The sequence below is a fragment of the Falco naumanni genome, chromosome 11 (assembly GCF_017639655.2).
Source record: "Falco naumanni isolate bFalNau1 chromosome 11, bFalNau1.pat, whole genome shotgun sequence".
NCBI lineage: Eukaryota > Metazoa > Chordata > Aves > Falconiformes > Falconidae > Falco > Falco naumanni.
The window spans coordinates 687,817-714,934 of NC_054064.1; the positions used below are offsets into that span (position 1 = coordinate 687,817).

At 41.9% G+C, this 27,118-nt stretch overlaps 1 long non-coding RNA gene across 2 annotated transcripts; it reads right to left on the reverse strand.

The window, feature by feature from the left end:
* Positions 1-657: 657 nt before the first annotated feature.
* On the reverse strand, positions 658-25,451 carry LOC121095669. Of its 2 annotated transcripts, XR_005830180.1 has the most exons (5): positions 24,803-25,451; positions 17,583-17,747; positions 4,247-4,365; positions 1,862-1,911; positions 658-769 (listed from the first exon to the last, which is right to left on the reverse strand). It is a non-coding gene; the product is annotated as an uncharacterized LOC121095669 (long non-coding RNA). The 2 variants fall into 2 exon arrangements; XR_005830179.1 differs by lacking the exon at positions 1,862-1,911 and having other exon boundaries at positions 682-769.
* Between the last annotated feature and the right edge of the window lie 1,667 nt (positions 25,452-27,118).

A 27,118-nucleotide genomic window follows, 5' to 3' on the forward strand; every position in this document is an offset into this window, starting at 1 on the left:
GCTCTTCCACCCATGGATGCTAGGCATTCAGCTCAACCCTCGCCACAGCCTATAGGCAATTCCAGAGACTTGAGCAAAGAGCTTGTAAAATGCCTTTACTTTTCTACATATAGGAACGGGACATCAGGCAAGCAAACGCTCCTTTCAGAGGCTGTTGCTACACATTCGTATTTTTAAACAAATGATGTGTGAAAGACAAAAGGTAAGTATCATCCAACAAACACTGGATAAAAAGAATTTGAACTTTTCCAATTTGTTGGACATTTCCTTGATTTATTTACATGCCATTTATGCAGATGCAAACCATAATGTTGTCTGGAAATGTCTTGACTCTTGAGAACCTATTTCTTAATAATAGAAGATTCTTCATATTCACCTAGTTAATCTAATGCAGTCGAGCCAGGTCAGCCCGATGCCTATGTGCTGACACTTCTCAAAACTAGGAAAACACACGTGCATCTTCAAATACAGACTTTGGGATTAGCTTTTATTTCTGTCATTAAACAAATGGAAACATCAGCTCCAAACAATGTCAGACTTTGCAGGTTAAAGATTTGGGCTCCCCTAGATTTCCAGTTTAATAAACACTCATCTAATGTATGTGTGCCACCTACAGAACAGTTGCACAGCTGTCTCTCCAGGTGTGGGTTTTTCAGGCAGGTAAGTAAATGTATGTACATAATCCCACTGAAGTTGCCTGGCCCTTACTGCTGTGTGTAGAGAGGAAGGTCTCCGAGTCGTGGGATGTTACAAGTTCACATACACGAGGCTGGTGGGAAAAGAACACAGATGTATTCGTGAGAGGGTAGGCAAGGATAAACAAGACGTTGACTTACACTTTGCCAAATGAAGGGCTCAGAGCAGCCAAGGAAAATCTTTTTGTTTTTCCTTCACTAAATTAGACCTTTATTTTTGTCTTCGGCACTGTTTGGTAGCAGTAAGGACGTTTAGTTATCAGTTACCATAATTCTCTGAAATCTGTCCTTGATTTTATTTTCTGCTCCAGGAAATGTTATAGTATTGTTAGTTTATCTGTATTAAATAAACCTAAGGCCGGATTCCTCATGGTGTAAACAAGCGTGACTTCAGGAAAGCAATGCTGATTCATGCCATCCGAGCGTCTGATTCTTAATATAAAAGGGAACATGTTACAAGAGAGTAAACAGAAGCAAACATTTGTTACAGAAACTCATGTTGTCAACATAGACTCCCCCCCCCAGCATTCAGCAGGAATAAAAAAAAAGCTAAGGTAGATTTACAGAAGCCACCACTTTTTTTTTTTTTTAATGATTTGGATATTGATCATTTTTAATCTTCTTCTCAGAACAACCAGGAGATCTATTATAGCTTGAGCCAGCCATGAAAAGCGGGTTCGTTCTTTAACCTGCCCCAATTCACTTGGACATATTTTATATCTCCGGGGATTCAGCCACAAAGTCCATTAGAGCATCAGATGCAGTGAGGTCAAATCAATTGTCCATACTGCAGACAAGGTAACCATCATTTACTGTAATTCTCCCCCGTCATGGTAGAGGAGAGGAAAGGTTAAAAGCTGTATTACCATGAGGCTGTCTCATCTATCTTTCAGTATATTGGTAATACCTAAACATTGCTTAAAGAACTGAATTTACAATCTTAAATCTGTGTTAAACTGGATTTAATGGTTAGATTGCCAAATCAACAAATTTGCTAATGATTTTTTCTTCAGGGGGAAGCAGAAAAAAACGGCTGCTTTTAAAACAAAAGGCAAAAACCTTCAAATATATCGTCGTGTCCAGCACAACACAGCTATACTGAACGTTCATCTCAGGATGACCTGAATGACTGGTATTTATCCTTCCCTATACATAGATATATTTACCTATGGAGTAATTTGCTGTCATCTCTTTAAGCTGGAGATGCTACGACAGTCTTAAAAACAAAAGAGAAAGTAAATTCAGGATGTATATTTTGCACTGTAAATCAAGTCCTTATGTGTTTGCACTCTAGGATGGGCAATAATAATTGACTGAAGCAATCACTGCTGTGGGAAAACAAACGTCCTGGCAGTGTCGCATCTGAAGGTCAAGCCTGATGACACAGTAAGCACCTGAACTCTCACTGACTCCTGGGGAGGTGGCGGGCACTGAACACCTCCTGGGGCTCACCTGGCAGGGACAGATTTACACAGCCACTGGGGCGGGGGGTGAGGATGCTTTTTCGCTCCCACCTCCCTTCATTGGGTCTGCAAAGTCATTTATTTCCATTACAGTACCATGGCATCTGTCTGACTCCTGCGCTCCCTGCGTTAACTGCTTGAACAACCAGAGAGAAAATGCAGCTCTGTGCCAGGGACTGCCTATTCCTCCTCCTCCGAACAATCGCACTGTGGCCCTGATGAATGTCACATAAACTCTTATGCGTGTAGGGGACCTTGCCAACCCTTGCCATGCATGTGAGAGCTATGGCACTGTGGCCCGGTCCTTGTAGGACTCCTCTGTTGAAGTGGAAAGTGATAATGAAGCTCAGATTTATTCAGCTTGACTTGCCTGTTTGCCTTTTCTAGGTTAATCTTTTTTCTTTCCCTGGATTTCTTTAATCCTGAGCTGTTTTCATTAAGGAAGTGATTGAATGAGGGAGCTATGGAGATTTTCTGTATTCCAGAAATCTTTTCACAGCTGTAGAAATTAGAAAATCTAATTTTTTGTGTTTCAGAAGCTGAGTTGCTGAGCAAACGTACACATGTATTTAGAATAGAGATAAAATAGTAAGAAATAGAAGATAGTCAAACACTTATTCTAGTATAAGTGTATCAAATATATTTCTGTGGCTGACATACATTCATGATATTGTTTCTGGGAGACAATAGGATGAATTAAGTGGGAATGTGGGAGCTGGTGTAGGTTACAGATTAATACATATTTTTATTATGAAGTCTATTTTTAAGGTTTTAGTTAGAGTTTAATGCCCAGCACAGTAAATTCCAACTTCAGATAATGTGGGTATTCAGTAACTGTAAAAAGAAACTAGTAAAAGTTTTGTGTGTGCTGAAGGAGAGATAAATGTGCTTTAGATTAGGTGTTACATACCATTCACTTAATTGCTTTTCCTCTTCTGCTCCTTCTCTTTATGCTTTACCTTAACACAGACTCTGTGTGGCTCCTTTTCCTCAGTTTAAGTTACCCATCATCTCTGAACTCATCCCTATGAATATCTCTTCACAGGTCCTTTGCCAACTCTCACAACAGCGCAGATTAGCGTTGTTCTATTGAATAAAAGTAATGTCACTAGTATAAATATATACTGGGAACTCTTTACAAAATAAAGCATTAAAATAGCTAAAGCTTTTGCATTTTAATATAGAAATTCAGAAATAAATATGGGGAATGTAAAGCTAAGAAAGAAATAAATTCATCCAAGTCTGGAAAGAAACAAAATGTTACAAAGATGTTTTCCTTCATAATAGCACATAATTAGGACCACATGCAGCTCGCATGGTCTGTTGCTTTCCTTGTTCTGGAGTAGCTCTCAGATAGCTTGCAGCTTAGTAGTACACTCTCTGCTGGTACATATTCTGCAGCGCTAATTCAAAGAGTGATCCAGTGGGTTATTTAACTGAAACCGGAGTCTCAAAAAAGATCAGACAAGCTTTGCTGTTCTTTGGCTTCAACGGATATCACAGCTCTGACTGAAAGAGCACTGAACTTAACAGAAAGGCTTTGGATCTGGAAAACTGCTTACTGAAATCAATGAGAGAAAGAGCTCCAACAGTTAACACTTCATCCTGGCCCCTTTTCTCAATAGGTACGAACGTTGGCTCTGTAATGCCTGGTCATTTTTTTAAGATCAATACAACAAACCTAACTCGTGCAACGAATGTGTTTTGACTATCTGCTGTGTTGGCATTACAAGCCAGATCAGACTTCTGAGAAATAAGTATTTGATTCAACAATAATTTCACCCTGTGCAGCAAACAAATGTATTTTTAAGGAAAGCTGTTTAACCAGGAAAATCACTAAGGAATTCCTCAAGAGTTATATATAGCTCTTGGTTGACAGACTTTCTTAAAGAACTTCTTTTTCTATGTCTACAGTAATTAAAATAAAAGTTGTCCTTTGAGTATTTGACTTTGGCAAGATGTATTTAGTTTAATTTTCTCCAAATGCTAAAGAGGTTGCTACAGTTGTGGGGAAGTAGTTAGGTTTCACGAGTGTGAGAGAGATTCAGATTTTCTGAATTTGCCATAAGTTAATAGATTTTAACAGACCTTTTGGATTCTCCTGGCCAGTCCGTGGGATGCAGCAATCGTGTGCTTCTTGTGTCTGTCGTTGGTGCTGGAAGCTGAGTTAATGGCACGAAGCCGGGGTGTGACATCAGTGTGGGGCTCTGGGGATGAAATTCTCCCCTAAGTAACCAAAACCGGCAGTCCTGATTACAGCGAATGGTGAGATTAGACAGAAATACTCCGAAAACATGCATGAAACAGGCAGAAAAGGGTGTTTGTGAGCAAGTCTTAACCCGGGCACAGCTTGGGTTATGTCGCAGCACAACTGTTTCACATTAAAGACAAAACACAAAAGCTCTAGGAGGAGGTTACCAACATAATTTTTTCTTTTGAAAAGTAACTTGCTCTGTTAAAATGGAAATAATTATGAATGAAAGACATCTTACATGTCTCTAAAAATGTTTCCTACAGTGCTGTGGGCCACCAGAGAAGACTGTAAGGCCCCGTCTTCTTTCCTTCTTTTCTTTTTAACAGCAATAAATAGGGTGCAAATTAGTAACTGTAGATTGGCTGGAGTTTCTTGGCATTTACAGACAATTTCAAACTAACATGGAAAGTTTTTGGAGGTTCTCTTCACATAAGTATGCACCTCCACAGAATGCATTTGTAGTGATTAATTTTTGCCTTGTGCTGAAGTCCCTCGTACTTGCCCCAGTCTACAATATATCATCCTCCAATATGTCACTGGGAAGTCTAATTTATAACAGATTACCCAGTAGTATTTCCTATTTGAATCTCTTGACTTGGTGCTCTCCGCTGTCTAAATCGAGTGAATCACAGAAGAAAACTGGAGCCCTGAAGCTTTCATAAGCCTATTTAAACCTTTTGAGTTTTAAAAAATGGACGAAAAATATAAAAAATTCAAATTGTACATACAGTTTAATTTCTGCTGAATTCCTGATGTTCAAAACATGAAGAAGGCACAGGTGTTTGTGATCAGATGAAAAACAACTAGCTTAAAAGAACACATATACAAATCAAACCTAAGTGATTAGTTAAACCTTTTGATATTTGCTTTGGGATTAGATTTTGGGCTGAAATTTGTTGTGAAATTTCTACAAAGGCCGAGGGAAGGCATGGCAGCCAGGGAGGGAAGGTTCTTGCTTTACACAGATCCCTCTACGTTCCTTCTGAGTTCGTTATTAACTGCCTTAGATGGTGATTAAAAGATCAATGTTTATTTGTCCAGACCAGCAGAACTGGGAGAAAATGTATCAAAATGAAACATTAACCTGAAAGATCTCCCATTTTTCTACAAGTCCACTTTAAACCAATTTGTCAAGATCAATTCAAGGACAAAATTTACCAAAATTCTGAAGAACAAAAAAGCAGTAGAAATATTTCCATCCATTAGAAGAAAAAAAGTCTATTTGATTTTGTCCTCAATGTCCTCACTTCTAGCTCTGAGTTCAGCGTTAATATAATCTACTGCTGAATAAAAATTTGAATGAGAAATTGGCTTTAACAAAAGTGAATTTAACTAATTTATTTTCATTACTGAAGCTGAGGAAAATGCAAACTATGTGACAGGGAAATGTTATATTATTGGAACAGGAAACACATATGTGAAAAAATGTAAAACATCGGAAAAAACAAGGAAATTAGATGGTTGTTAAATTATTTTTTTAACCATGCAAGATATCCCTTTCAGCATAGCATGGGATATAACATTAATCTTATTTGTCTGTGATCTAAAAACCTGTATATATTTCCTCATAGTCAGGACTTTGCTGCATTACCTCATTTTTACCCACAGAAGCCAAACTGCTAGAATTTTGGAGACTGCTAGCAATAAATTTTTTTCTATGACAATTAGTTCATTACTAATCTTGACCATCTCTCCAATGAACTCATGAGAAACTTTAATATTGAAAAGCACCTCATAAATCATTTACAATAAACCTGAAGGAATATTGAGCATTTGTAAATATGACCTCCTTTTACAGGATTTGTGTCTCTTTTAGCTTTTCTTCCTGACCTTTTGCTACAATTATCTTTAAATGTCCATGAAAGAAGCCAAAGTAATGGGAACTCAGGTTTGTAGTAAATATTAATCATCTTACTAGTGGATATTCTATAGCTTGTCCTTTTTTCCACTTCCTCTTCCCTGCTTCTTTCATAACTCACAGAGTCAGACAGACTCTTAAATACCCTTTAGTTGGAGCCAATGGGTCTTACAAATGTAATTTATACAGTAGTTGGTGATTTAAATGGCAACCCCCCAAAATTTTGTACTTTATGAAAATGTAAATCTGTCTGGATCTCATTAATGAAGGTTCTCGACCACAGGAGAAACTCCTTTTTTATTTTTTAATTTTTTTTAGAACCATTGATTTATTCATGAGATTTAGCTCTTCAAATAATACTTTGGAATCATGGCTTTATCTGTTATTTTTTGTCCAGTGAACTCAGCTGAAACCTGACCAGTGGTGACATGTAGGATGGTGTCATGAGAAGACTTCATGATGACCACACTCTCAAGACAAACAGTGCAACAGTGCACTCTTTGCAACAGTGCAAACAGTGCGTAACACAGGAATTCCAGGGAGTAGTGGATTTATCTTGACTCTGAGACTGAGAAACTCCTAAGCATCTTCTTTTTTTTTAAAAAAAAAAATTTAAAATTATTTTTTTTAAAGTTTAAAAAGGATGGCTGCATATTAGGGGCAAAGCTTTGTCCACCAACAAATCTTTGCTACTTTGCTATTCTGTTCTGAGTGTATGGAAATCAAAACATGACAGCTTTGTCTTAGCCATAATATCCAAGAAATCCTATGAGAATGAAGGGTGAAACCAGCTTGGCTCCATTTGGGAACAGCTGAGGCTATCTGATGATAAACAGCTTGTGTGTTAATTTGTGGATAAAGCTATCCTGATGCAGATTGTCAAGTGGGGTCATAACTTGTGGAGATATAAGGTTTCCCTGCATAAATTTTGGCAGTTATTACTTGTTGAAGACCCTAAATGAGAATTGACTCAGAGTGGTGGCTAACTTGGTTTTCCAAAAAAGGGTGACAATGCCTGTGTGAAAGATTCTATAGGAGGCTTATTTTTTATTTATTATAATTTTGTGAAATCCATCAGTGTCTACTCCTTTTCTTTTGAGTTTGGGCTATCTGAGAAATTTGGGGTAAAGCAACATTGGTGGTGTTCCTTTTTCCCTTGTCCTGCTCTATTTTGCAAAGGCTATGCAGGTGTGCCTGAGGAGCTGCTATTGATACTTCAGGTCTCTCCAGACATCACTGTTGACATATCTGGTATCTCTTTTTGAGGAAGACAGATTTCCTTTTAAGGGTTTTTACTTTTTGAATGGAGAAAAGTTCTGGGAAGCTGCTTCTTCAACCTGAAGGGTCTAACAAGATTCAAGCCAGATTCCATTTTCTTCCCCTCCTTGTTACGTCCAATGTATTACAACTGTATTGAAAGTGTTCAGAAAGAAGGCATAGTTCACTGCAGTAACTTTAAACTTAGCTCACTGGTTCTATCTGCTAGTTTGGAAATAATAAACATTAGTGATGTCTTCTTTTTCAGCTAAGAATTAGACATACTTTCTGCCTTGTTTCTACTTCTGATCTTCTTGGGTGTGTGGAGAGAATGAGAACCAGAGAAAGACATCTACAAAGGTAAGTGAAATGTTTCTTTGTGACCAGAACAGAGATTATTTACTCTTTCTAGGTGGGCATTTTTCAATGGTTTGTTTGACACCATCATCCCTTACTTTCCAAATTTTTTAGCTCTCAAAAAACAGGGCGATGTTATTAGAGATACTCTTCTCTGTTCTCCACCAGTGCACAGAAAAGCTTCTGCTGCGGAGCTGCAGGGCTTGCACTTGCGTTTGCCCTTTCTCATCCACCTCTGGGATAAGCACTGCCATTTTCTGGTTGCTGTGTTGTCACAGCCAGGCCATGGGGAAGGTGCTGTCCAAGAAAAACAAGTTGGTCACTCATAACAGTGGCCAGCAGGAGTCCAGGTAAAGGATCTTTTAACAATTTCTTAAATAACTTTGTTTTGTATAACAGATATAAATGCAAACTTAGTTAAATATGACTGTTTGGTATACGTGAAGAGAAGGCACATCATCTTGCAAGTGAAGAATGACACTTTTGTATCCAGTTTAGTTACAGAGACCTCAGATTCCTGCTGGGGAGGACGCAGGGTCAGGTGCCTGCGGTACTGCAGGAGTTACCAAGCGAGGAGCCAAGAACCGATGAGGCTCGTCCTGGAGGGCTGAATGCCCCGCCAGCTGAATCGTCACACCAGAATGCTGCTGTTTTAAGAACTATACTATACATACTTGTTTTGCATTAAAAAGATATGCTTAATACCTAAAGTATTGCTTGTTCCCAGCATGTTATTTGATGAAAAAGAAACCTGTTGGAACATGTTCTGTATTGTGTGTTATTGTGCTGGGAGGATTACAGAGACTTTACTACATGTCATTTTACCATCCTTATCAGCCAAGGCACAGACTTTTTTGGGTGACTGCTGTGTTTGTTGGCCACAGACCTGTATGCACCCCAGTTGCTGACTGCGATCAGACCTTTTACGAACAAAGCAGGATTTTATTACCCCTGCCCCGAGATTCCTTGCTGATATCCCAGCTGTGCTTAGCACTTGGCCTTGCAGCATTTTGCTTGCATACTGCTGGTGTGCATCTTCAGGTTTCACTGGGACATTGTGAGACGATGGGGTACTTGGGTGAGCCTTGAAATGAAGATCTAGAGTGCTGTGCCTGCTTTCTTTTGCTTTTTTACTCTCTTGATCGCATTGGCTTCTGGTTTTAAAATGATGATGTATTTTAGAGCAGTATTACAAAACTCTGAGGTAAAATATATTTGTATTAGTGCTATGTCCAAGGAAAGATACAAAATCATGAGAATTGTACTGACAGGAAACTTTGTCTCTCTCTATCTCTTATTTTTTCTTATTTTTGTCTTAAGCACCTGCATTATATTGGGGGACAATATGTTAATCAGACACCTCACAAGCCAGAATCCTATGTAGTTTGATCACTTTAGGGGTAAAATTTACAAGACTGCCTAGAAATGCTTATTGGTCTCTATGGATCTGTGCTGAGTTTATTTAATACAAAGTGTGATATAAAAAGCCCTCTCTGCAGTTAATTAGCCTCCAGGTTACTGCAGGCCCCAAGGCATTGTATTTGAGTTGTCATTGCTACTTGCAAAGATCAGCAGTATTTAATTCTTGTGTTACACAAAGTAGATTGCATGTGCTTATCTGGCTAGAGTTAATTCATTGTTTGTAGGCTTTAATTTCATTTTTAATATTCTTGGCTATTAAAGATGGTTCCAAACATGAGGAACTTCACTGAGATTGGACACTACACTGAGGCTGAACCAGTTTCCATCACAGCCAAACTAAACCTGAAGGTTCCTCCAGAATTATGCTGTTGTAACTGGGGGCAAGGTTTGTTTCTGTTACATTGCAAACCTAAACCAAATGGAGCTTGTTCAGGCTCCTTTGGGATAAGGCAGACCTAAGCTCACCAACTATTCCTTCTTTCTAAGGAGAAAACATCAGGCTTCCTTCATTTGATGATCCTGTTTTCTCAGAAAACATTTGCACGCGTTCCCATACTCAGGTAGCAGTGGCAGGAACTCTTTAGCGGTTAGAGAAGTGGCAGAAGGTTAAATCATCTGACTTTGGTGTGATGTTGATTGTTTACCCTTAGTGTACAGTAATATCTTTAAAACATGAAGCGAAGTAGGTGTATTCATTACTGGACAAACACAGCTGACAAGTTAAAGAATACGTGACTCTCTTCAGCTGAGACCAAAGTGCTTCATTTATAATGGAGATTACGGTAAGAACCAAATGAAGTTGTCTAAGGGAAAATGATGTCTCCTGAGCCTTTGTTTGGGTTTGGCCACAAGTTAATAACACAACCAGCACTTAACAACAAAATGCAGGACTGTATTATCCTTTAGCAAATGCCAGTCATGTGCAATCCAAACAGGTCAATTACTAGCAAATCTCCGAAGATCTCCTGAAACCTCAGAAGAGTTAGAGATGCCAAGAAAATGTCTAGATGCACAGAGACACAGGAACAGAAATAGGGCACAAACTAATTTACAGAAATGGAACTTAACCCTTAGAGGGAAGAACCCAGCCTGCTACATATTCATTTCCATTTCATTAAATATTTATGGAAAGACATGCATGTAATGTGATTCTAAATTATGGAAAAAGCACAAACAGAATCTGCGCTGTTTCAGTCATGTTTAATCTATTTTTTTCAACCTTTCTGTATCTTGCAGGTGCAATGGACAAATGTGGTTTTTTCAGCCACTAATATGCTGGACATTTGAAAATTATCACATTCTCTTGAATGATTCTAAATCAGCACATGCACAAAATAAAGCGTAGAGGCCAGCAATAGCCTATTCTTCAGCTCAATACGCATGCCTATGACCTATTAATATTAATGAAACCTGCACGCAAGCATGTGGGGATAATTGACCCCATTAAATTCCATTTACTCATGAGCTACTTTACTTTGTAAGATTTGCCCCTTAGTTATTGTAGTTTTTATCAAGGATGTAAGTTGGAACAGCATGTATGCTAACAGAAGACTATTTCAAAAGTAGCTTTGTGGAAGACAAAAAAAAAAAAAAAAAAAGGGAAAAAAAAGGGAAAAGAAAAAAGAAGTATCCCAAAGAAACATGTTTTCATCCAAAATTTCAAGAGCTAATGAAAATAACCTTGTCTTACTTTAAACTTTTATTGGGACAGGACATCAAAATCCTTTAGGAGATGAAGAACCTCAGCCTGCATATATTTTTACTGTGGATCTCTACTGAGTAGTCTTTTCATTTGCAGGACTTCGTATTGAGCTGGGCAGACATGGAAGGGTGAGCAATGTTTCAAACACAGACCTGGAGATCTGGTTCCGTCAAGGTCAGGTCAGACGGGGCTCTGAGCACCCTGACCTGGTTGAAGATGTCCCTGCTCATGGCAGAGGGGTTGCGCTAGAGGACCTTTAAGGTACCTTCCAACCCAAACTATTCTATAATTCTCTGATGTGAATTTTTTTTCTTAAGTTCTAGGAATCTTGTCTTCACTGAGTTTTCTTTCATGCTGCTTCTGTTTTCTGGGCAAGAAAGGGAGTAAATGAACAGAGTCAATCTGTTTTCTTTTTAATGGCTCATCTGTAAACATGTAGATTTCTGACTTAGCTCACTGAGGAGGATGCACCTAACATCTCCCCTGATTATTGGAGATTCAAAGTTGTAGACATCAATGTATGAATCACTTTTTTTTTTGTCAAATAAGTGATAAATTCTCCCTGGCAAGAAACATCTGATCTTTTTCAGCTGACTTTTTCTTTAAAAGAATCATCCTGTGATGTACAACTGGTTTTGCAAAGTTACACGCAATCATAATCTAACCGCCACAGACATATAGAGAAAGGAAAAATGCTAGTGTTAGAACTAGCATTAGTACTGCTGTAGTTGTGCTTTGTAATAAATATTACTCAAAATAATTTTCCTAACAGTCAATTTACTAATTTTCTTGGTAATAACCACAAACCAAGTGCCTTTGAACAAATCTCACAGACAGTGATATCAAATCTTTCCCCAAAGGAGCATGTGGACTACATGAGCTGTTGTACTCCTTGTTCTGTATACACAATACAAAAATAGCATTTTTACCTTCTCAGTGCACCTTCAAAATCCCCTTCTTCAGGGCACCTGAAGAAGGGTCCAGAATCATGCTTGTTGTCCCCAGACCTGAGCTGGGTCTACACAAAGTGCAGTGTCTCCACCAGCCCCAGACTGACGCAATGCTAGTTGCACCAGACCGGAATGAATGATCTCCAGACATGAGTTACTGGCACAATTAAAGCAAGAGCACAGCTGACTGACATACTGAACAAAAGAGCTTTGGCAAAGCTTACAGTGGAAAAGCGTATAGAGGAAATTCACTCTTGGCATTGAACGCACCCAAGTAAAAGCAGGATGAACTGCTGATTAACAAGCTCAGACTCTGCAGACCAAATACCAAAGGATGAACAATAGCAATAACATTCTGTTATGTCTCTCTACAGCATGCATGCAATTTATCATGAAGTTGTATTCCATAGGCAGCTCCAGCAGTACATTTGCACAGTCTAATTGATGCATATGAGATTTGGATTGCAGCTTTCAAAAAAAGTCAGAAGTACAAAGAATTCTGTTCCATCCAAGAAGCAAACCAAAGCCCTGTAATATTAGTTATAACTGCAGTAGGTTTTTATGACTCCAGCACAGCTAGTTCACTCGGTTAGGCAGACAGTACGCAGTCGTGTCTCAGAGGGGGCATGTTTAACTGGGCTCCTGGGGCTTCCTCATAAAGCACAACATGCCGACCCCTCCACAGAGCCCTAGTAGGTCTGGGAGTCATGACTGTCTTCTACAAAAGTCAGGTGGACCCCTCTCTGGGGGACTTATTTTTCCCCACGTTGACTAATTTTGATTCTTTTCACAACTTCTACCAGTTTGTTCTCTGCGGCAGTCAGGTATACTAGTTCCTAGTTTTCAGGGTCACCTCTAGAGCCTTTCTCACAGATTTTCACCTTCCTTTTCCCTGCCTGCGGTACTAAGGTCACTGCAAATAACTGATTACACAGAGACATTACTGGAAATTTCATATCTGAGTCCATCTGGAAATTTTGAGTGAATACCCTCTGCTCCAAGTGTTGTACTTTTTTGACACTTCAAACCGAAGCATTCCTGGAGACACTTTCGGTTTCATATGGGAAGCTCCCTGTACTCCTTTACTGAATACTGATGTAAGTAACATATTTAGGTTTCCTGCAAGGGCCTTCTTTTCCAGAAATGCTCCTTTTGCACCTCTGTCATATGTTGGCACCACCAGTTCGCTGGTACCTTCTAGAGTAACTGAACACGGTTTTGTTGTGTATGTAAGTTCAGCAAGTCACTCTTCAAACGATCGTTGTTTAAGTTACCTTCTCCAAGTCTACTCTCTCATCTGTTTTTCTCCATTAGGCATGTCAGTTTCTGAAAGATGGCTTTTTACTCCTGATAACCAAATTCTCTGCCCTTCTGACATGAGAAGTACTTTTGAAATTTGAAAAGGCTATTTTAACGATATACATTTATACTGAACCTTTATTTGTGCCTTTAAGCAGACTCCATGAGGACTAGCTAGCTGCTCCTTTATTTACTTAACCTTGCCATTTTAAAATAAATTGCTGCAAAAGCTTGATGGTTTTGACTTTGTCTTTCTGAGAGGAGTTGAATTTGAGAATGACAATATCAGCACTTTACCAGTTTCTTTTCCTTACACACAGAAAGTTGGCGGCTTAGCTCTGCTGAACGTATCTGACTGCTGAGGGGTTCTGGCATCCAGGTATCTCAGTCAATGCTCTCGCCCCTCAGGTAAGCTGTCACACCGTCACTCCAGACCTACATGGAACAGCTGCTCATAGTAGTAAATGGACTACTGTAGCATACAACACTGCCTTCTGTGGCAGCTGTGAAACAACATTTTCAGGGTTAGACCACTGTAAGGTGCTGTGCATGTGGGCTCGAGGAGGCACAGCTCTCAGCTGAAGAAGATGCAGACAAAAATATTAGCTTGAGTTTCCAACTTTTCAAGTCCTGTGAGAAACAGAGTAATTTAATCCTTTGGTGAAAGGCAGGGTGCTAGGCGAGATCTTCTGAGCTTGGTACTTTCATACCACACTCGACCTGCTAGTTGAGTAACAGTTTGGCATTACCCGATTTCTCCAGTGCTTACAGCAAAATGACTTTGTAATAAAAGCATTCACATTCACCTACACAGCTTCAGATTTTGCAAGACTGTTATGTTTCTAATAATGAAAAACATGGCTTTATTCAGATGATAAAGTAGCCATAAATAAACAGCACACAGGAGCAGGCTGACGAATAAACTTTTTATATGTTAGGTGTGTATGGTGATGTGGTGTGTGGTGACAGCACATTGCTCAGAAGAGCAGGTCATATGCTGCTTCCTATTATACCAATGTCAACCTAGAGAATTTCCATTGTCTATATTTCAACCAGTTCAACTAAGATAAAGATCTCTACACAGGATTTCATAGCCTTTTTTTGCCACTGTATAATATTATTAAAAAAAGAAAGTACTGTGGGGGTCAAATTACTTTCAATATTGTTTCTGATAATAAATGCACTGCAAATGATTTAGTCTCATCCATTAATCATAATAAAATCATAAGAGAAAAAGGCTGAAACAGATTTCAGTAAGGTATCAAGCCCTTCTGCACTGTTATGAAATTTAGGCATGTGACACGAGGCAATGCCTACCGGAGTGACTGCCACTGGAAACCAGACACGGCAGGGTAGACGTTGCCATTTTAGGTCTCACAATGACAGGACTCTGCGTGGATCAAGTCCCCTGCCCTGAAATCATTTGTAGTAAAAATAAATAAAGATGAAATTATAGAAAGGAAAATAGAGAGGATGGGTCTGAGGGACAAGTGAAGAGGTATTCAAAAAGCATCATGCCACGTGCATTTATACAAGAACCGCAAGAGGGTTACGGGAAGCTGTAAGCAGAGGGGTGGGATGGCAGAAGAGAGTCTGGGAACATGCACGGACAGGTCTAAGCCCGGGCTTTGATTCCCAGCCTCTTCCCCTGCCTAGCTCTGGACCTGGCTAGCTGGGGCAGATGTGCTGGGAGCTCTCCCAGCCCTGGCCACGGGTGCTGCCTGCCTGGGCTGGCCGGCCTCAGCACTCCCGGCCAGGTCTGTGCTCCTGCCAGTGCAGCTCTCCTCATCTGACGGGGAAAATAAAGCCTGAAAGGTGGCACAAGCGGAGAGGCGCAGCAGGTGATGCTCTCACCTGCGGGCACACGCCAGCCAGAGCCCTGCACGGGTTTGCTTACCCCGCAGCCCAGAGCAGGCAACCCGAAGTGAGGGCGCACAGAGACAGAGCGACGAAAGTAGGGCAACACCCACACACAAAGCCTGAGCGGCTTAACTTAACCTGATGGAAAAAGGGATTTGAATAGCTAAAACCTGGTACGGCAAACTGAGATCAAAATATAACTCTAAGGATATGTGTCTGGTCTGTAAGGGGACTGGTAGAGAGCAGAAATGGTATCTGTCTTACTCCTGTCCTGGAGGATTTGTTCCCCCCACCCCCACGTTTTTTAAGAACACAGAGAGATGTTATTTTCAGTCTAAACAATTCCTATTTTGCAGGTAAACTCAAGAATAATTGGAAGTCTGGTTCCAGGTTCAGGAACAATATATATATCTCTATGCACATTCATGTACAAACACCTTTTCACGGAAGCATACACGTGCTTACCTGCCTGCTCTCTCCCGTGCCCCCCCCCCCCCCCCCCCATTTCTCTGCCTCAATATACCCATGTTTCTTTATGCACCCTCACAGAAAATGATGGCAAAAAAATACACAGGAAAACCACTTTTTTTCCCCTCAAAGAATCAAACCTAGTATAGGCTATTTCTAAGAGATAAATATAAAACAGATACTATGTTTCTAATTCTCAGTTAATCAAATGCTGTACATAAAAAGGCAGAGGGTAGATTCTATTGAAATTTGTAGCAATGTACAAAAAAACCACCACCACCACCAAAACCAGAAAATTCTCTGTTACTCTGTTCCTAAGCACCACAGAAGAATCTGGCATTTTTATGTAATGGAACAGCATGGAGTAATAAAACTTTGAATTTCAGAAGCCTGTTTCTATGTGAGCATTCTCATTTCACAACCAAGTCAGATTAGCTCCACCATCCTCACTGAAGTGACAGTCGTGCAGGTTCATTCTCATTTTATGGATGAAATTAAGAAGCAGCATTGTGATTTGCCTGATGCAAAGCAGAATATTGTCTGAAGAAGAAATGGGACCCAGGTCCGTGGCCATCTAGTTGTGTGCATTAACCTCTAGGCTTTCCAGCAGTGTGATGCATACCAGAAAATGAATTTCCTCCATATTCCATTGTTTTTTTTCAGTCCCAGGATAAAAGTAATACTTCAAAAGAAATTAGTGTTATTTGTATTAGATGGGAGGAGGTATTTTAAGCGGACGTATGGTTAATTTATTTCCTCTGAGGTAAATTCTGCCTGTGCTTTCGAATAGGCAGTTTATGGGGCCATCAGTGGCCCTTCTGTGGGTGCAGTTGTCTGGACTGGCAGATGATGAGGGGCAGGGGAAGAGAAAACTCACAGGTTTACCTGCTCACTTCATGAAATGAAGGTGTACTGAAACCCTTGCCTCTACTTCTGGCCTCCCCTGAGGGCCCTTCTGAGTATCAGCACTATAGCTTAAAGACATTTTATTCCTTACCCTTCATTTGAGCTGTGGCAAAGCTGGTGGAAACTGTCATATTATCCTTGGAGAAAGTTAAGGATCTACTGGGAAATGTAGAATTCTACTATTCTAATCTACTTTTCTTGCTCCCTACTTAAAAAAAAAAAGGGGGGGGGGGGGGAAAGCTTTTTGTTTTAAACATCGACTAAAAAGTTGTGATAAAATGCAGATAAGCCTTCTCTCTCAGCAGTCAGTGACACCAAGCCACATGTAGTCCATGGCAAAGACATACCTATGTTTCATACTATTTTCCTTCTCTTTTTGGCACAGCATGGAGTTTATGGCACATATGCTACAGCCAAGCTACAATAGTTTTGACAGCTGTGGGGGAAGGGTGGTCGGTGCTGTGGCTGAACTCTTCAGCCATTCCCGTGGGGCAAGGGTGCCTTGCAGCTAGGCAGATGGCTCCTACGGAAGGTCAGCAGATATGTTCATGCATACCCTACCTATTTTTGCATGGTACCCATTGACTCGAACTCCTCTGAGTCTCTCTCCCCCCTTTTTAATAGGAATTTTATCATGGTTTTAAATCTTTGCCAATTTCAACGTGGCTGATCTAATTGCACACAAAAAAAGTGTGGGAGCAGCAGTCATGATTCCCCTGGATAAACACTGGACTACGTGCTACTTGTGTTTGCTATGTCAGCTGTGAGCTCTGTAAGTACGAAGTCCTGCCAGGCAAGCCATAAATCTTTTGTCCATGAAAGGGGTGCATTATCTGCTTCTCAGCTGTTTCTTTTCTAAACAGCTACCTGAGGTTTAAGATAAATATTCAATGTGGTTCTTTAAAAGAAAAAAAAAATGAAGAAAACAGAACAGTTTCTCTCATGCACTGAACATTAACGACAAATCATATAGATCAGGGATTGGTCCTCATGGCATGTCCTGGGTCAATCTAAAAATGCAGTAGTGCAGCGAAAGGATTTCTAAAGAAGCAAAGAATTTAAGAATACTTTGGTTGTAATATACTTTGTACCTTCTGAGTCAGTCCCTTGCAGTGAAGCTGCCAGAGTAACTCCTGAGGCAACTGGGTGCAACTCTGCTGGGGGAACAGTCAGTCCAAGCACGGGATTGTGAGGGCGGTTATGGTGAACGGGGATCCTTGTTCTCAGCTGATGTCTTGTTCCCAGGTGGCTTCATACTGAAACGCGTGAAGAAATTAAACTGAGGACTAGCCAAATGCCGACAGCTTAGTGGTTCATGGATTTAGTAGCTCTCCATGAGTCCAGTCAACCTCTGTTCCATTTTCAACTCCTGTAGATGTTGAATTTGGATTTTGGTATTTTTGATACCATTTCAAGGTCACCTCAGCCTTGTGTGGCTAAGCTGATATGGTTAGCCAGTACTGCTGGCTTTGCACTATCATACTCCCCAAAACACTTCCAGTTTTCACCCCCAGCTTTCTGTGAAATTTGGCTGTCTCTCACGTAACTCCTCCTTAACCACCTGTGAATTCCCCACAGAACCACCTGCAAATTTGTCAGCTTCTCACCCTGTGATCTATCAGATGCCACAATTTCTTGTGCCATGCCCAGTAGTTTCTCACGTCTTACTGGGTTGGGTGTGCCTCAGGTCCCATCACCCGCCTGCAGCCCTGGCAGCCAGCATCAACAAACCCAGCCTGCTGCTGTGGGACGGAGGCACGTATGTTCTTCTAGGACTAAACAATAGTAACTATGTTGTATAAAAAGTAAAGATAATGCAAGGTATGGATTGAATACGACCGCTTTTGCTCATGCTGCTTTGCTCCTGATCACTCATGGAATGAGTTATTGAGGAAAGAGGATGTGCCATCTAGTCCCATACAAAGGTAAAGCCCTCCGTTAAATAAGAGCTTGAAAGGGACATAAAAATGTTTGTGACCAGCCTCAGGAACTGGAGGCCACTGTGGGAAGCTGCTTCAGTGGATGATGGGTTCTGATCTGATCAAACAGAACCTGGAGTTGAGAAAATTATAGTTTAGGAGAAACATCTTTGAATGAGGAGGAACAGAAAACCAAATAAAACCACAATGATTGTAGGAGCTGTAGATAAGATTATACGTATTATATTTAGATAGGTCCTCAGAGGAAAATAAAAACATCTCTGTGTGAAGAAATCAGCTACGATAGTGAAGTGGATAGGCTTGCAAGTGCATAGGTCTTTTATATGCAATTTTGGAAAACCAAGCTATACATATATGATTTGTTGCATTTTTGTTGTAGAGGGCTTTATCCCATTTTTATGATTTTAGGATTAATAAACATTATCCAAGTCAAGCATAAAATAAGCAGCACCTCATTCAGCACATTCACTGAAATTTCCAGTGTATTTATCATTTTCTGCTGGGAGCATGGCTACAGAAATGATTAGAAAACAATATGGCAGGAAACTCTTGATGTAAAACATTTGAGTTATGTATCACAGATTGTCTCAAATTCTCTGACTTTTTAGATTTAAATCTTTTCAAAGTTTTCCCAAAGCTTTTGGCACATTTTCTGCAAAATGTGTACAAGAAAGACGAAAGATTCATGAAGGACCCTAGCCTTCTGTTATTGTTTAAACACTGATGCTTAAGGTTTAAATTTACAGGGAACAAATCATTCCACATCAAAACTAAGGTGTTGTATGTTTATTTACAGACCAAGCTCCAGTAGTAATGTGTATTTGTCATGGAAACTGATTTGAATGTAATTCTATACTCTGTTTTGCACCAGGAAAATGTGAGTTTCATTTTACTTGTCTCTGTTTTCAATTATAATTTGACAAAAGAAATAACTGCATTACCTATTTGATTTGCCAGAACTTTATCCCAGCACCACCTGTTGAGCCCTCGGCACTCGAATCCTGACATATAGCAGAGAACGAAATTATGCAGTTGGCATGCTAACCAGCAAGGATGCCAACAAAAGCATAATATAGCCTTTGTACTCAAAATACAACAAAATATATATTAAGCTACCAACTGCAAAGGTTTAAGCAAGCCACATTTAATTATACATGAACATATCTTTCCAACAAATAACTCAGTAGAAAAACGGTATGGAAGTTAGAAAGGACCCTTTCTGTATGGTTTGCATTGGTAAATATTGCAAGTTCAAAATAAATAAAATTTCACAATACCATAGTAGATTTATATTAGAGATGGCAAGAAGATCACAGGTAGTTTATACAAATAGATGGGTTCAGCACTATCAGCCTCGCAGTTTAAACAAAATGCCCCATGTTCATTTTTTTTTGGGGGGGGAACTGACCTAGCACAGCACTGGTCTCCCAAGAAGGTGGAAGAAGAGGGTCCCAGCACTAGTCCAGATCGAAACCTTTTCTGCAAGTAACTGTGACCAAAGCAGCAGGGATCAACTGAGATGTGTTTCTTGAAGTAGCACTTTGCCACAAAAGTTAAACGCAGCTGCTTTCCTGGCACTTCTGACCTGAGATTTGCACAGAAGAGGGACTGAAGCTGAAGGGAGATAGGACAGGTCAGCAGGGACGAGGCAGAACCTCCAGTCCCCTGTTCTGCAGAGGTCAGATGAGGTCTGCACAGGGGCTGGGAACTCACACGGGATTTGCACGCTGGGAAGGGCTACCAGTGCTTCTAGCAGTGATGCGAGAGTTTCCAGTCTGTCCAAAAATATGACTTAGATCACTGCGTGCTTTTTAAGGGACTGTTTTAAAATACCGGTGACAATGACAGTTCACAGATTTTTATCAACCCCTCAATAAGCCTAATAGAGAATTAAATCTGGAAACTTGATTACAGCATTGCTAATTCAGAGTCTTGGCCAGAAAAATGACACTAGGTATGAAACAAGGATTGTGTTCCAAGGTAAAGAGAAAACAAGGAATGAGATCTTACTCCTGCCCACCCAGAAATCACCACAAATGAGACAGGGTAAGGCAGAAAGAGCTAATTGACCCGTAAGGAAGGGAAAAGCAATTTGGGAAGTACAAGAAGAGGTTAATTGCCAGTGTTGCAGAAATTCTGATGCATTCGCACAGGGCTGAGCACATAGGTTCTGATGCTGGCTAAGGCTTTTGTCAACGTTTTCATATGAAGCATAAATGAAAGACCATTAAAACTTTGGATAAGGAACCAAAATGCTGTGGGTTAAATGAAATGTCTAGAAAATCATTTAGAGACAATGAAGTACAGCTTTAAAAAAGCTTGGGAAAAAAAACAACTAGCTTTGTAAACAAGGAAACCAACCAGTTGTAAATCACAGAGTCACCAAAAGATTTTACTTACTGTGCTAACTTTTTCACTCTGAGCTATTTAACTAATTATTACCACTGTAGGCTCATACTAAATGTATGTACTGAATGGAGGAGGTACCTCTTGGCACCTGTCAGTTACCACCAGATGCAAAGTTCTGATATGTGATTCCTGAACAGTATATATGCAATCCAGAAAGTTTAGTGAGTGAACATGAGGAAGTGGAACATTTCAAATTATATATAGAAAAACAGAATAATTTTGCATGCAGATTGCTACCAACACATGGCAGGAATCAGCATTCAGCAGAGGTTGCAGAATCTCTGTTTTTGCAGGGTTCAACTTGACTGGCCACAGCCATGAGCAACGTGATGAAATGAGACCTGCTTTGAGAAGGGAGAAGGGGGTTGGACTACATGACCTCCAGAGGTTCCTTTCAGCCTAAATTGTCTATGATTCTAGAACTTACCTAAAGAAATCAGAAATCTTTTTAAAGAAATATTTCTTTACAGCTGTTACTAAGTTTTGCTGAAATGCAATGTTTTGTCCTATTTGTTTAAAGGTTGGAATTAAGTATTTACTCTTTATAATTTTTCTAAATTAAATTTTTGTAATTATATATGTAAATGCACTTTTATTATTTATTTACTTCTTAAGGGATTGATCAAACAGAATCCTGGGTGCCTGTGGTGAAACCCCAATGAGCCAGTGAGAGCGCTTGCCTAAAACTCTAAAATGGTAGCTTGAAACTTACCTCAATATCCTTAATTTTTCTGTGTTGAAAATGTAAAGTGATGATTGTTAATGAGAAAAACTTAAATTTGTAATAGAAACTGTAAAACACTTGCTAAGAGATAGACCACATCTAGGAAAGCCAAGTCTAGCTGATCTCTCCTCCTTATTTGCAAATACCCTTTGGGGTAACCACGTTTCATTCAGGAAAATAAGAAGAGAGGAAGCATACATATGGCAGATACTTTGGCACCATCCCCTTCTAGATTTCTCTGATGTCTAACAGCCAAGAAAATATTCCATCATTTTAATTTTTTTCAGATAGCTGATTCCATGTGATATTTACTTTAGATGAAATATCTGGATAGTGTTCAAATAGGGCATTCAGTCAGCCTAGATAGAAAAGAATCCATCATCTTCTAATAACTACAAATTCTTAAATTGCAATGTTGAGCTTTGAGTTGTAAAATCATAAACTAGTAAGAAAACTCACTCCAGAAATGCACTGCCTTCCACAATATCTCCAAACACACCTAATATTTTTGCTTCCTTCCAAACAGCCTTGCAAAGACACTGAAAATACTGGAACACTTCCTTGCCCATCAGACATGCAAGGAAGCCGCAGGTGGATTGATGAACAGTCCGAGAGCTCTACAAGTGGCTTTTTTATCCTTGACTGTGCTTTTGGGAATTTAATGAACCCACCCTGAATACTTGGGGCTAGCATTTCAGCTTGAAATTGAACTTTTGGCATATAAAACAGCCATGAAAGTTGTGAAGATTTACAGGTGGATTACAGTGAGCTGTACCAAAGGCAGCACCTTTTCAGGCAGTCTTTGAAGTCTGCTCTGAGCAACTTGCAAATGCCTCAAGTACTGCTCAGCTCCACTGTTATTCGCCAGGTAATTGCTATTAGTCTTTTGTATTATCATCTATAAAGTGGGATTCATTGTTGAATTTAATTCCATTTAAATCTGTACCATTTGGGAAGAATTAGTAGTTCTGGAATTAAACGTCAGTGGTTGTTACATTAGTTTAGCGTTTGTGTCTGCAGCACTGCTCCAAGCAAGTGCCCCCAGTTTACATCACATTTCTCTTATTGTTTGAGCATTCCGATAGCACACATGCAGCCTTTAGCAGAAACCAGTGACCCTGGGGGATCCTTTCACTTTAAGCTTAAGTCTACCTGTCACTGAAGGTGACTGAGGTCAGCTGGCTTAAAATGACTGATCTAAACCCCACACTTCCTGAAGGGATAAATTAAATCCAAAGAGAGAGTCTCATAAATTCCCAGGGATCTCTTAGTATCGTAAAAATAGACTTGACGCTGCTCCAAAGTTTAGCCTCTGCCTTGACAAAGAGGAATCAAAATCAGCTTTGGCGCAGATCCTCCACAGGAGATACTTCTCCAAGTGCTACTGAGCAGTCTGTGCCTGCCTTATCTCGTGGCAACTTGTCACTGATCCCTCTGCCAGCTTTCACCGGTAGTGAGATACTGCAGCTGACTGGAAGTGGGAGAGGAAAACAACAGTGTGTGTTTTCATACTTCCCTGTCTACTTCTCTGTATCTCCTCCTGTACGTCCTTATTCATGCAGATACTTCTGTAGAACTGGGCTCAGGGTAGTTGATGCAGGGCACAGACAAGTGCTTCTGTAGAAAAATCCTACCGTATTGAATAGAATTCTACAGAAACGGCTCTAAGAGCTTAATGTATTTATAGAATTAATCTTGGTACAATTTTTTGAACCACCTATTAAAGATCTACATCAAGAATAATATTCACTGTTGTGTTCTATGGAGTTTTTGCTGGAACTTGTCCTGTTCTGCTTCCTGTACATCATAATCACATCATTACTGCTACAACCCGAGCCTTTCATCGTTCTGGAAACTGGTTGAGGTTTACCCAGTACTGCTTCCCAACAAAAAGTGATTTCCTGTCTCAAATGACTAAACTGTAGCATTGAGAAGGAATTTAATTTTATTGTCACCCTCTGAACTAGCAAGATGATTTATCAGTTTGTTTACGTACTGAAGGCTGCCAGCAAGGAGCATGCTTTGGTAAGGGGCACTAAAATGGGTGATGATTTCATTTGGCATCACCTAATACTGACTGTTTACTTTGGCACTTACCCATTTAGGCAGCTATGTAGACTAGGCAATTTAAGAAACAGGCAGGAGATTATGGCTGTAAATTGTCTTCAAAGAATTGTCTTGATTCATGATTGTCTTAAAATATATAAACACATTTTACCACAATGATTTTGCCCATTACAAGGCATACACAACGCACAAGAGACTTTTCCCCCTTCACATAGCAGTAAAAAAAACCCCACTATGGCTCTTGCCAAACTTGTTTAAAGTTTACATGCATTTGTTTAGACAAATGTGGTGGAAAATTATATCCAATGTTTTGGGCACTGGCCCAAGCACCTCCTTACATCTCAACAGTGACTCTTCCATCTTTTAATGCAGATTTCTAAATTAAGTTTGTTTTTATCTGGAGTATAATATTAAAAAAATAGACTATGAAATAGCACATAATTTTGGCTCTGTAAAATGTAGCTCTTCCTGGTGTTTGTTTTTGTTTGTGGGTTTGTTTTTTTTTTCTCCTAATTGGAAACAGTAGCTAGTGATTTCTGCTCTGCTTTTCTTGGATGCTGCTGTTTTAGGGTTATCTATTGCCTGTAAGAACAACTGCTCCTCAGATGCTATTGAAATATATCATCTTGTGATGGAGCTAGAGACGACACAATCCCATACTGAAGGCATCTGGTACAGTGGCAAAAAACATGGGGCTTGTCCTGCCTCACTACCAACTTCATTAAATTTCTGTGTATTGGGTAACTGTGTGAAATCAATAGGGTATTCTGCTGGACTTTTTAATGGACTATGATACATGTTATTGACAAGAATTACATAGTAATGGAGAGGTTCCCATTTCCCCTTAAGTTTCAGCATTATACAGGATGAGAAAGGAAAAAAAAAACCCTGCTTAAAAACCCTAAAATTCTATTTCAAAAGATTACATTATTTTGCATGTCTATAAATCATAAATTATCAGATTTTTTTCAATGTCATTGGGAACAATCGCAACCGAAATATTTTTGCAGAGGGAAAGTTTGCGGACAGCAAGCTAACATATTTGCTTGATTGCCTTTGGCACTGCTAGTATTTAAATCTGGGGTTCCGGGACTGTCGATACGTACGGGACTCTAAGAGGAGCTGCGCGCAGAGATCCAGTTACTCCTGCAGCAGGTCATCAGGCACGTACCTTGCTGAAGGAGAGGGCTCCCCGCTTTCGACCCCTCTGCTACGCCAGAGCTAAACCTGAGGCCAGGGCAGGCACATCACTGGTCCCAGGCTGAGGTCTTTCTGGAAAATCCTCCATTAAGTAGAGACCCTGGAGGAAAGAAAGGGAAGTATTAATTAATGTAAACTGGTTCGGTCTGTGGCTGTATGAAGCCTGCGCACGCCTCTGGCGCTCAGTAATAACGCGGCTGCGGTGGCAGGGGGTCCGCGCTCCGCTCTGCTCCCGGGGTTAAACGTTTGATACATTTGTAGGTAAAATCTGAAAGGGAAAGTGAGTAGGTGTCCTTAGAGACGTTGTACAACGGGGGAGCATCGCCTTCTGTCGGGAGGTTCCCCCCAGAACTCGCCTCCCGCGCGGCGGCCCGGCTGAGCCCGGCAGGGCGGCCCCGACACGGCCGCGCGGGTGGGGCGCTGCACCGGAGCCGTCCGGGGTTGCTCGGCCCGCCCGGCCTCGGCCGCACGCCGGGGCTTCGGCCGTACCGCGGTCCGGAGCCCCCGCACAGGCCGGGGTAGCCCGTCGCTGTTGCCAGGGCCCGCCGCACCCGCCCTGCCCCGGTACCGCCGGTGCGTGACCGGCCCGGGGGCTGCCCGGCTGCACATCGCAACCCTGACCCGCGAGCCAAACGGCCTTGCAGCCTGCGGGGCGCCCTGGGCCGCCCCACGCCGGGGCCACCCCCCGCCGGGGCCACCCCCCGCCGGGGCCACCCCCCGCCGGGGCCACCCCCCGCCGGGGCCGCCGTGGCGGTGCACAGGGCCGAGGGCAGCGCGGCCCCCGCAGCCCCCGCCCGCCCGGCGCTGCGCCCCGCGGCCAGCAGAGGCCGCTGCCGGCCCGGCTGCTCTGCGCTACGCTGCGCTCGGGGCCGCCGCCGGGCTGGGGGCTGTGGGCTCGGGGCTGGGGGCTGTGGGCTCGGGGCTGGGGGCTGTGGGCTCGGGGCTGTGGGCTCGGGGCTGGGGGCTGTGGGCTCGGGGCTGGGGGCTGTGGGCTCGGGGCTCGGGGCTGTGGGCTCGGGGCTGGGGGCTGTGGGCTCGGGGCTGTGGGCTCGGGGCTGTGGGCTCGGGACGGGGGGCTGTGGGCTCGGGGCTGGGGGCTCGTGGGCAGCCGCCGGGCTGGGAGCTGGGGGCTCGGGGCTGGGGGCTTGGGGCTGGGGGCTGGAGGCTGGGCGCTGGGGACTGGGGGCTCGGGGCTGGGGGCTTGGGGCTGGGAGCTGGGGACTGGGGGCTGGAAGCTCGGGGGCCACTACCGGGCTGGGGGCGCGGGACTGGGGGGCTCGGGGGCCGCCACCGGGCTCGGGGCTGGGGGTTAGGGGCTGGGGGCTCCGGGCAGGGGGCCCAGCAGCGTGGCCCAAGCGCGCTCCGGAATTACCTACGGACGGACGTGTAACCCCCCCGGCAGCAGTTACACACAGTTGTGCTCTGAGGGGGTGCGGCTATTTTTCACCCGTGTGAAGTCAAGATCTGTACCACAGGCGCTGCTTTCTCGTACTCAGCATAGGTACGAGGAAATACAAGCACCCAGAAATTAATTTCCGATAAAGAAAAAAATACCGAAACACTATGATTTAGAAGGAACTTTAGATACAGTTCAGACAAGGTGCTATCTAGACAGACCTTTCCTGGCAGGATCGCCGTCACTGCTTTCGGTGCCGTGTATCGCCACGCTAGAATTTGGTACCTGCCTGTGGCTGTCTATGACCGCCCAAGACAGGCATCCCATTTCAGTAGCTTACTTATTTCCTTGATTTGTTTTTCCCTTATTTTTCCCCTTCAGCTGAGAACTTCTGTTCTCGTTCATCTTCAGGGACACACTGGGCAGAGGGCACAAACAATTCCCCCCCACCCTTTTCCCCAAATCACCTATTTCTTTGCTTTCTACTGTGGTTTTGGCGTTTTTGGGGGGAAGGAAGGACCGCAGAGAGAGGGGCCTTTTATTTGGGCTTGGACACCCAGGGTTTTTTGAATTAGTTGGGTTATCAAGAGTTGTGGAAAAATACTTTCAGTCCATGGCACCATCCAGTCTCCTGATTTAACAGACCCCTGTGTGTCCTGGGGCTTTCTGCCTCCAGCCCCCAGACAGCCCTGCCATGTGCCCCCGGGGAGGGGGGGGAGGATGCCCAGGCGTCCTCTGCCTGTGCTGCACCAGAGGCTTGGGGTAGGACTGGCATAAGTCATACATCTCCTTTCCACTTTTTGGGTCACGTCTAAAGCTTGGAACCTAGCACAGGTATTTCTAAAACCTCTTCCTTAAATATCTCGAACTGCAGAAAGGAAAATAAATCTG